Below are 11912 nucleotides of genomic sequence, written 5' to 3'. Positions count from 1 at the left end.
AATACTATTCACTCGACTCATTTTTAAGTATGACCACATTGAACATAATACTACTCACTCGACTCATTTTTAATTTTGAAATTAATATTTTTAATTCATATTAGTGACTTCATTGTAAATATAGTAATTAACAGGTTCATTGAAATATGTTTATTTTTTACTAGTTATATTCTTATAAAATATAACCCTATATTCTTTAAGTATTATGTTATATACATTCACTTTTACTTGTTTATACTGAAAAGAAAATGTCAACTTTGCTCGTACTATATATGTTTATCACTTTGTTTCAATAATTACTATTGTGCTGCCAAAATGTCTTGAGCCGTGGCAAAAAAATGTAGACTAACGCTCACACCCTTACACACCTACGCGTTGAGCGAATAAGGGTTTAGCTGTTGCTAAGCGAAAGAAAGCGAGTGGAATTCCTTTAACCAATAGCAGCGCTTGCAACGGAAGACTATTTTTAGACTATCTATAGACCATTTTTGCTCTCAAAGCTTTATAATAAAGGTTCAGATTCCTATTGATGTAATATACTATTAGTATGTTTTATCTTATTCATATTAATTAATTGATTAACTATGGAATAGAAAAATAGAAGAAGCTACGCATGGCGTAAGTCTGGACATGTCGTGAAATTTTATTTTGTGTGTAGAGAAGATATTTAATATAAAATATTCTCATATTAAGTTGGTATTCTTTCCTGAAATAAATTTGTGATCATTTTTGCACTGCACGTACAGTACAAATGATTCTTACCCGGTTCCCAAAACAAAGTCCACTGTTAATGTAGCTCTTTCTCTTTCTATCTATTTATCTATCTATGTATTTTATGACGTATTTGCTTGTATTTGAGTATCTGTAGCTTGTTTTTAATCTATCTATGTATTTGATGACGTATCTGCATGTTTTTCGAGTATTTGTAGCTTGTTTTTTGCTCTATCTTTATGTATTTTATGGAGTATCTCCATGTTTTTCGAGTATCTGTAGCTTGTTTTTACTCTCTCTTTATGTATTTGATGACGTATCTGCATGTTTTGAGTATCTGTAGCTTGTTTTTACTCTCTTTATGAATTTTACTGACTATCTACAAGTTTGAGTATCTGTATCTTGTTTTACTCTATCTATGTATTTGATGATGTATCTGCATGTTTTGAGTATCTGTAGCTTGTTTTTAATCTATCTATGTATTTATGACGTATCTGCAAGCTTGAGTATCTGTACCTTGTTTTACTCTATCTATGTATTTGATGCCGTATCTGCATGTTTTTCGAGTATCTGTAGCTTGTTTTTACTCTCTTTATGAATTTTACTGAATATCTACAAGTTTGAGTATCTGTAGCTTGTTTTTAATCTATTTATGTATTTTATGCCGTATCTGCATGTTTTTCGAGTATCTGTAGCTTGTTTTTACTCTCTTTATGAATTTTACTGAATATCTACAAGTTTGAGTATCTGTAGCTTGTTTGTTGACATCATTTCTGATTGTTTTTAAGTATCTACACGTCCCTCTCTTTATCTCTCTCTTTCTCTCTTTTGCACGTATTGTCTGTATATGTTTTTTCTCTATTTATGTATTTGATGACGTATCTGCTTGTTTTGAGTATCTGTAGCTTGTTTTACTCTTATCTATGTATTTGATGATGTATCTCCATGTTTTTCGAGTATCTGTAGCTTGTTTTTAATCTATCTATGTATTTTATGCCGTATCTGCTTGTATTTGAGTATCTGTAACTTGTTTTTACTCTCTCTCTTTATGTATTTTATGGAGTATCTGTTTGTTTTGAGTATCTGTAGCTTGTTTTTACTCTCTCTTTATGTATTTTATGGAGTATCTGCATGTTTTTGAGTATCTGTAGCTTGTTTTTAATCTATCTATGTTTTGATGATGTATCTACATGTTTTTGAGTATCTGTAGATTGTTTTACTCTATCTATGTATTTATGGTGTATCTGCATGTTTTTGAGTATCTCTGATTAAAAACTAAGAAAGTACTTTTTAGTCTTACTGTAGAATGGAAATATCGTAAACTTGCTAAGCGTAATCGTAATTTTGAATATAATCATTTTTTAATACCCATGACGTTTGCCTTCTCTTTTGTATAACACAAGTTTGTATCCAAGGAAGATCCCCTAAAAAATTTTACGGTAAACTATAATATGTTTCTTAGATTTTGAACTGATTACGGCTTTGCTGTAATACCAAAGAATTTATTTCTCACTACAGTTGATAAATATAACATAAATAAAGACATTCTATAACACAATATATCACATAGATTTTAACTATGCGGTATGAAATCTGGAACATCACAATTTTTCTATACTAATTTATATTTTAACCGCGAAATCTATTTTAATTGCTTTCACATCTACTGGCTAAGTCTTTCTTCAAAATCTATTTTCGGGTATAGGACATGAGTACCTAATTTCCCTATATTTTAGAACAATATACATGATTTTAAGCTTGACATTCTTCACCAAAAGATTTTGAAGTGAATAAATAATAAGTCAAGTTTCATGTTTTTAGATTCCATCTACTTCTTTTGGTCTTTTCATTAGATTGATTTAGTGCTATACTGTTTTCTTATGGTACATGTGTTCTTTTCACCATGCAGACTTCAGTGATAGACTGTTTTCTTATGGAGAATGTCTCATTTATTATCCTTCATGAAGAATTAGTGGTAGAATGCTTACTTATGATACATGATGACTCAGTGATACAGTACTTCCTTGCACTAATTGAGGTCCCTGATTGAATTTTGAATGTACTGATTTAGTAATAAACTGATTCCTTATATTACTTGATTCCTTATATTACATGATTCCTTATATAACTTGAGACTGCATCATTAATCTTCAACGTGTTCATTTTTAATACCCATGATGGCTTAGTGGTACAATGTTTCCTTATGATACTTGAGGTCTCTCCATCAAATTAAGTAAGTGATAGACTGATTTCTTATGCTACAAAGTACCTTACTCATTTAATTTTTATAACACTCACTCAGTGGAAGTGTATTTTACTTCTATATGTTCTTACTCATTATCTTTTAGCCCGAATAATACAAACAAACCCCCCAAAATTCATTGCATCAATCACAAAAGTTCCTGAATGATTTCTATTCATACTCAAATGGTTCTACTTTGTATGCCTATTTCTGCAAGATACATCTTCCCTAGGTCTTCCTAACGGTTGTTTTCCTCTTTTTATTATGACCCTAACAATGTCTGGTAAACGGAATCTAAAAATAATAAGGTTTTTCGTATTTTATTCCTGAAGAATTGCTAAGCTACTTGGTATATTTCTTGAATTAATACTACAGTAATTCACGTAGTATATTCGTTATCGTTTTGGCTTATGTTGCACCCCGCTTACGGTTTTGCTCTCTCAAAATTTGTAAAAGTTTGAATAAAGTTTTCCAGGTTTTTTCTTTATTTATTCATTTGAAGCAAATGCCGGGATGGTACCTTACTTATAGCTTGTACTCCTCCTTATTCCTTTTCACCGATAATGTACTCCCTAAAGAATATTATCCTTCAAACCCATCAGTTTCAATACTCAAACTCATCAGTTTCAATCCTAACTAATACTTTTTATTCAAATTGTGTTTTATCTGTAATATACATTCTGTAATATACACTCTCTCAAGGTGTCAAATTTTCTCAACTTTTTCGTTCTACAAGCACCATTAAAAGATTTTCCGTTGTTTCAGAAATTATCATTCTTCTTTACAACCACATTTTTAAAATGACGTTAAAAGATGGATATTTTTACAAAGAATGTCATAATGTAAGTAATTTAATCATTGATTAATCATTTGCTTTGAACCAACCGATTGATTGATTGAAGATAGTATTTTTCAAAAACCAGCACATGATTCTCTATAAAATTTAATGAATCACAAGCTATAGCACTAATTCATTTCAATGGACTTCTCCATGATACTTTAACTAAAATTCTATACCGATCCAAAGAATATTTATTGTTCAAACATATGGAATATCGACCATATTTTTACTTAATTAATATAGAAAGAGAAAAATAATAGACTGACATGAAATATTCATGTAGTTGGACACAATGATTCGATTCCAGTTTGATGCAAGCAGTCCCAGTGGGAGGCACTCGGTCAAAAAAAAAGTGTACAATACTTTTAAGGCCATCCACCTTGAATGAATTTTTCTTGGATTTTCCTCATCCACACCAGTTAAATGCGTTGTTGATACCTAACTTATAGTTTTTAGATCGTTTCCCGGATTGTGTGCTCGTTGAACAACATTATCCCTCAAAACATGAAGGGCTAAATGGTCTTAGATGATAAAAGACCAAAATCTAAATTATAATCTTAATCCTATTCGATTCCAATTTTTGCAAATCAATCTCAAAATGAAAGACTCACATAAGGATTTTTAATATTGGGTTAAGTCTTACAGGACACCGTGTGATTTGTATATTTCAAGTTCAACTAAATATTTTTATTCTTCATTTCTATTAGCAACATAAATCTGAAAGACCCTGTTAGACTTTTCTGCTATGATATTATAAGAACAAAAATACATTGGAAAGCGCAGACAATTCATAGCAAAAGATAACCTTCAAATCTTATAGACATTCAGAATTCCTTCCTTCCTTCCTACTAGTATTTTATACTTAAAAGGCTATTCCCACCACTTTCGCTTTCTTCGAAAGAATCCCACCTCCCAAAACCAGACCCTCTTTTCTTAGAAAAATAGCCAAACAGTAAAACTCCGCTCAAGGGGCGGTGAAGGTAGAGGAGGAAACGAGAGGTTACCGTATTCAACTAAAACTTGTTTTCTCAAGTGATTATGAGTGTGTGAAGTGATCTTCACCTTAAAATTATGAATGGGGAAACGTTTCTGAATCTTTCCATGTTAGCAAATGTAAACAAAGAATATTTTTCAGTTAATTTACTTACCACCAATTTCAGGATTTGTTCTTCCATTAAATTTCTAGGCACCTTCAATAACCGTACAAGTCTCATACGGTTACAAATCAATATAATAATAATAATAATAATAATAATAATAATAATAATAATAATAATAATAATAATTGGCCAAGTAACTAGTGTATGTGCCTTTGGTACACGTGGTTCTGGGTTCGATTTCTGCCAAAAGAGCACAAAGTTAGTTTTTCTGTCATTCACTTTCCTTAATCAATAGTCTAGTTTAGCCTAAAGATCATAACTGTTAAATATAATAATAATAATAATAATAATAATAATAATAATAATAATAATAATAATAATAATAATAATAATAATAATAATAGATCTTCTTCATATCCACATTTGACAAAGATAATTTTGAGTTCAACTTGTTTATGTGGTTCGGATATCATCTTATTCTGTAAATCCATGTCTCAAATAGGATTGAAATTTAAAAAAATAAAAAAACAATTCAAATTGAGCTGATTGAAATCAGATAATAAGTTGCAGGTTCATGTCTCAAAAAGTCTTTTTTTCTGAAAACAATATTTTAAAATAACTCACACATATTAAAATGGGAAAAGAACGATTCTCATTTTCTTGAAATAAAACCATCAAATTTTAATATAATTAGATTTAAATTAGATATCACTTTATTTTCTACTATTTACAATATGATGATTTCTTTCTTTTTCTTTCTTTTGTTTCATTGTGTACAGTTTTTTATAATTTTCGCATCCGTCGTTCTAATGCTATAAATTTAAGAACAGCACCATATTGAATGGTATTATTTTCTTTATTTACGTATTTAGAAAAAATACGGAAAAGTTCTTGCGTATCACTTTTGGTTAGTTTGACATAATTGATTTGCTTCTGCGAGTTCTTGTTCTCTTCCAAATTATTTTCTTTGTAAGTATTTCCATCCTCTTTCTCTGTTGTTAGGTCCACAAGTGGAATGTCTCTACCCTCTGCCATCCTGCAAAATAACAGAAACAAAATTATCAGTAATTGAAATTACAAATCTACTTATTTTAACTTAAGTATCCTTATGGCTAATCATTTATCACAAAAGAGGTAAATTTATATCCTCTAAAAATCAGAACTCAACATTTTTTAGCAATACCCTAGCTCTAATACTATTAATTTTTGATCTTTTAAATCAACAAAAATTTCAAAACTAAACTTCAGTTCTACAAATTAAAAGTCTATGTAAGTTTAATTTCATATATTGGTCTTGTAATATGAAGGTATCGTACGGACCGTTGCCTTAATTATCTCAAGTATCATTCTTATTGGTCTTTGAAATAAAATATGCGTTAATTTACATATATTTATTCCTTAAGAAAATAATCAAGTCAGTTGGACAGTACAATCAAATTATTTCGTTATGAAAAACAAGCACAATTCTTCCTTATTCCACAGGTTATTTTCAAGTGTTTTATCCTAGCTTAGAATAATAACTAAAATTTAGTGAATTCAAATGATTTTTTGGGGTTCTTGGTGATTCATTGGTACAGCGTTCACCTTTGGTGCTTGTGGTCCCGGTTTAATCTTAGCGTCTGCGAATTATTTCAGCATTTTTATAACAAACATTAAGTTTGGATTTATTTTTATAAATTGTGGTGGACAAACACCGTGTGCCTAGCTTTTGTTGGGGTTCTATATACTTTTAAGTGATTTCTTTTTGTAAAGTGATGGTTCAACAAATTACAGTTTCCTTTAGCGTAGCGGTATAACCAGCAGACGTAAAACTCAGTTATCGTTCAGATTAGATAACCCAACAGTACAGTGAATCATATTGGGTTGCCTAACATGTAGGGATTATACAACACTACAGTGAATCATATTGGGTTGCCTAACATGTAGGGATTATACAACAGTACAGTAAAACATATTGGGTTGCCTAACATGTAGGGATTAAACAAACATTTTCTTTCACGGATTATTCTCTCTCCGAGAGATGTCATCCCTCAAGGGGCACAATAAGTTTAGATGTCCAACTCTATATTTTAATTTCAAAATTCTTTTCTATACCCACATGTAATGATATATACACTTTTCTACGATATATACTGTTAAATCATTTAATCGAAAGGCAATGCAAGGCAACATATGTCAAGATACCCTTTCATTGAATTGTGTACATGTCATGAGACGTAACGGTATAACATAATCTTAGATGATAAAAAGTTCGGGAAATCTTGTCTTCTGTAGAGTGATTTAACCACTGTTTATATTTCAAACTATATTCCTAATTCAATAAGAATAATAATATGAATAAGGATGACGCGAAAAAAAATCAATGGTAAAGCCTTCGTTTCTGATACAAGGATTACTTGATTTATGTTTTCAGTTTAGATCTTCCGCAAACATCATGTTTCTACATTTTCTCGTGGAAAACGCTTTCTACTTTCATTATAATTTAATCTAATATAATTGTGCGAAACTATAGATTTCATTTTTCCAATAACATTACTAAAATGTTTGGGAAATAATTACTTATGAAAATTATGTAAATCAGTCAATCAAATTAAGAATACGATATCATATTATAAAACAACAAGCAATCCAAATCTGTTTAGCAATCAGTTCTATTTTAGAAAAAAGTGTGAAATAATATTCTTAAAAGTTTTCTTATTATCATTAATAAGTATCGATTTATTCAAGTAACTAACTAACTAACTAACTCTATGGCCTATGGAACCCGGAGGCCACGTTCACAAAAACTCTCCATTGACTTTTATCTTTAGATAATTGCATCCAGTTTCTACTTTGTATGCCTATCTCTGCGAGATCCATCCTCCCATTTGCGCCTAGGTCTTCCTGATGACCGTTTTCCTCTTTTATTACGATTATATTACATAACATACGCCCTCCTAGACTTAACGACCCTAATCATGTTTAATAAAGAATCTAATAAATTACGTTATGAAGTTTCCACCATTCCCCTTCCTCTTGGGTCCGAATATTCGTCTCAGGATCTTGTTCTCAAATACTTTTAGTCTATGTTCTTTCCTCAGAGTAAGCGATCATGTTTTGCAACCATACAGAACAACAAGCATGATTAACGTTTTATATATTTTAAGCTTCAACAGAATTTGCGACAACAAGAGATTTTGAACCGAATAATGCACGAATTCCCTGGTTTTAGTCGACATTTAATTTCTCCGTGAATATGATTTTTTCTCTGTTAATACTTATCTTAAATATTTGAAACTATCCACTTTATCAAAAGTATTATTTAATATTTTAATGCATCCATAAAATGCAGTATTACGGTCCCAACGCACTTTCGTGTATTTACTTTTCTCTGCATTTATTTCTAAAGCCATGTCCCTGCAAGCATTTCATAAGATCTCTGCATTTATTTCTAATGTTCTCCTATCATCCCTATTAAATTTACATCATCAGTATATACCATAACTGGTGAATACTGTTCAACTCTATTCAACAATCTAATTAAATTATTCTGTCAATATATGGAAAAAACACCAACAGGAAGACCAAATATAAAAAAGAAAAATCGATTAATCTACCATGAATAATTCATTACTCTTTCTGATAAATTCACTAAATATTATGATATATTTTGTTCAAACAACCTAGTAATCACATACAGTATCTAACATCTACCATTTTCACAAAATAATATAAAGATTTCTTTCATTCAGAACAAATAAATGCTCGAATCTTGGTCCATCATACACACAAACAAATATCACTTTGTATCTTTCCACAAATAGTACGATCACTGAAGGAAAATATTGTACAGACGTATCAAAATAAATAGATGTAATTCCGACCAATAACTGAAACTCGATCTTAATCTTCTGTAAAACATTCCATAAAATTTCATAAAATTTACTTGTAACTTCTTAGTTATCGGGCACCCCTTTGCCGAGAAAGAGCGGTGTTCAATTCTCGGCAAAACCATGTAGTTCAGATTCAATGATAATCACTAGGACCCGTCTCATATAGCCTAGTTATTGCACAAAAATCGTACTTAGTTATTATACTTATCGTTAACAAAAATCCTAACTTGGTTCACGAGAAAAAGATATATTTCACTTGAGGTCCCCGTCTCATATAGTCTAGTTGTGAAAAGGCTATTAATTCGATAACTCAATAATTTTTATAAATGTGTTCGTATATAAAACATGGTTTAATAATACACCATTTGTCTTCCGATCAGTCCAAATATAAAATATGAATTCAACTAATACGTAAAAGCTCGGCACTGATTTCATTTCATAGCTATAAAAACATGGATTTGGTGTCTACTGTTTGTAATTTACGTTTTCCTCATGCTTGTTACGCTTTCCTAAGTGGGGAAAAATCAACTGGAAGCCTTCAAAATGTAGATATGGAGAAAAATGGTAAGAAATAGTTGGGTAAAGCAGAAAAAGAAATAACAGGATGTTAGAAGTGTTGGGTGAGAAAAGAACATTTTTAGACATTATTAGGAAGAGAAATTGGTTGTGACATTGCCTAAGAAAAGAATCTATCATAAGTGATGTCCTAGAGGGTATAATAACCGGAAAAAAAGAGGGAAAGGGTTAATATTAAAACTAAAAGATCGCACGCAAAGACAAAAAAGGTTAGCGGTGGAGCATAGAAGCTTCTCAGCTGTCCCCTATCAATAAAAGGCAAAATACCTATGATAACGACAAATGTTTGTTTTCAATTAAACTTTAAAAGCAATATGTATTCTAGACACGGTTAATAACCAACTAATAAATGATTTCATTCTGTGGTCTTCCATGAAAAAATAAATAGTCGTATGTCTTCAACATTACATATTATATAATAATAATAAAAAATATATTATTTTCTTACCTGGTAATTCTTTCTGAAGCGTGGTTCAAACTCCTGGAAGTGGTATAATCTAAAAAGAAAAAAAAAATGAATATATTTAAATTGTTTCTATTACAAAAATAATCAGTGCTAAGAAAGAAAAAATCAAATGAGTATTTATTATAAAATTAATCCTTTCCGAAAATGAAGAAATTTTTCATTCCAATGAGCTAAGTCTAAGAAATTAAGAACAAAATCCAATTCTTTCTCAAAATGCCATGTTTTCAGGATACTATAAGTTAGCTTGCATGTATTTGATAAAATAAATGTAATATGAAACAAAAAGAAGATAATGATTTCCAAATGAATTCATACAATCAACAAGAATTACTCTAAGATAAATTTTCCAATAATAATAATATTAAAAATGTTTCATATCTTGTAATCAATTAATGAAAATGAATTTTTATCTGAATATATTTAAGAAGACAGAAGTCCACTTACCTTTTCAAATATAAGAACAGATGAAGTAGCGCCGATGAAAAACAATGTTGAAAGAAGAACAGCGTCACACTCTATCCAACTAACTTAAAATGACAAAAATCTTCAAAATTCAGTTTTTATATTGATCAGAAGAAACCCACGCCAATTTTCACAATTCCATACAACAATAATAAAAAAAGGTTCCTCTAAAAAGATTGTAAACCACTTTTTTTTTCTCTCTCTCTCTCTCTCTCTGGAATTCTATATGGACGATAACCCCTCATAGCAATAACGGAATGGATACAAACATTTAAAAAAGAAAAAGAAAAAAGAAGCAATTCTACCTTCCCTCTTACTCCGAGGGTAAGAAATCCTGTCCTTCAAACTGCAATAAGACGTCCAATAGTCTCCCACCGGATTTTATAGATTCTGTGAGTATTTTTTCTCTCATTATATAATTAGTATATGTGTAACTAAAGTTCATTAAAGTATGACAATTAATTATGTTCTAAGAACCTCACCAAGTATGTATTTTTAATCAATTTCATAACAAACATTGTATTGCATTTACTATACACATGACATACATGTCCATGCATTCAACACTTATTTTTCCTTACATCATGCTTGCCTTTAATACATGTGGTCCTAAGTTCATTTTCAATAGTGTATGTAACGTTTCCAATTTAATTCCCGGCGAGAGCCTTTGGCGTAGGAAACCGGGTTCAATTCCCAGGAAAAGGTCATGCGGCTCGGATTCCACGTAGGTTCACGTCTCATATAGCTGTGCTCCTAAAATACATACTAATCTAAAATTAAAATAACTCAATTTCCGGCTGAGGTATATAGTTCGGATTCTACGTTAATTGCAAAAGTCCACGTCTCATATAGCTGTGCTCCTAAAAGATACACTAATCTAAAATCAACGCAACTCAACACAATTCCCAACAGGTGCCTTTGGTGTGTTAGGCTCGGATTCCACGATAAAACTGTAAATTCACGTCTCATATAGCCGCACTGCTAAAAGATACACTAATCTAAATCAAAATAACGTAACTCAATTCCTGACGGAAGCCTTTGGCATAAAAACCGGGTTCAATTCCCGGTGGAGGTGTATAGTTCAAATTCTACGATAAAACTGTAGGTTCATGTCTCATATATCCACACTGCTAAAAACACGCTAATCTAAAAATCAACACAAATCAAATCTAGTTATAAAAATTCTGTATCAATCGGCTCATGCGGAACCCAATTAATATAATTAATAATGGTACAAACTAGTTCAATGGTAGAGCATCTACCTCTGCTGCTGGATTTTCTCATGTCAAGCATGTCCATATCATTTTTAGTGTTCTTATAACAAAAAGTATATTCTATAAATTGATTTATTCAGCATCAAGTTCATAAGTCTTCTTAAAGTTCCCCGTTTCCTCCCACTTCCTCATTCCGCTATTTTTTCATAAAGGAAATATTACGACAAAAATGGATTCATATAAATTAGTCTAACAGAATAATTCTCTGACAATAAATTTAATAAATTCATATAGTCTCAGTGGTAAAGAAGTCTCTAGTAAATGAGGTTCTTGGTTTATTTCCTCGTCAAAACCATTTTACTAAACTCAACATAAACAAGTGTCAATCAATAATATCTAAGTAAAGATTCCTCTCACTTTCTAAGGGC

General features: G+C 30.7%; 1 long non-coding RNA gene across 1 annotated transcript; it reads right to left on the bottom strand.

Moving 5' to 3' along the window:
- Positions 1 to 5621: 5621 nt before the first annotated feature.
- Positions 5622 to 11465, bottom strand: LOC145691763 (uncharacterized). The gene is made up of 3 exons (XR_014132539.1): positions 10253 to 11465; positions 9791 to 9839; positions 5622 to 5930 (listed from the first exon to the last, which is right to left on the bottom strand). It is a non-coding gene; the product is annotated as an uncharacterized LOC145691763 (long non-coding RNA).
- Positions 11466 to 11912: the final 447 nt, after the last annotated feature.

This window comes from Thermobia domestica, chromosome 8 (assembly GCF_964235325.1).
Source record: "Thermobia domestica chromosome 8, izTheDome1.hap1.1, whole genome shotgun sequence".
In the NCBI taxonomy this organism is placed as follows: Eukaryota; Metazoa; Arthropoda; class Insecta; order Zygentoma; family Lepismatidae; genus Thermobia; species Thermobia domestica.
The sequence above is the reverse complement of the archived record's forward strand: the minus strand, read 5'-3'. Positions and strand labels throughout refer to the sequence as shown.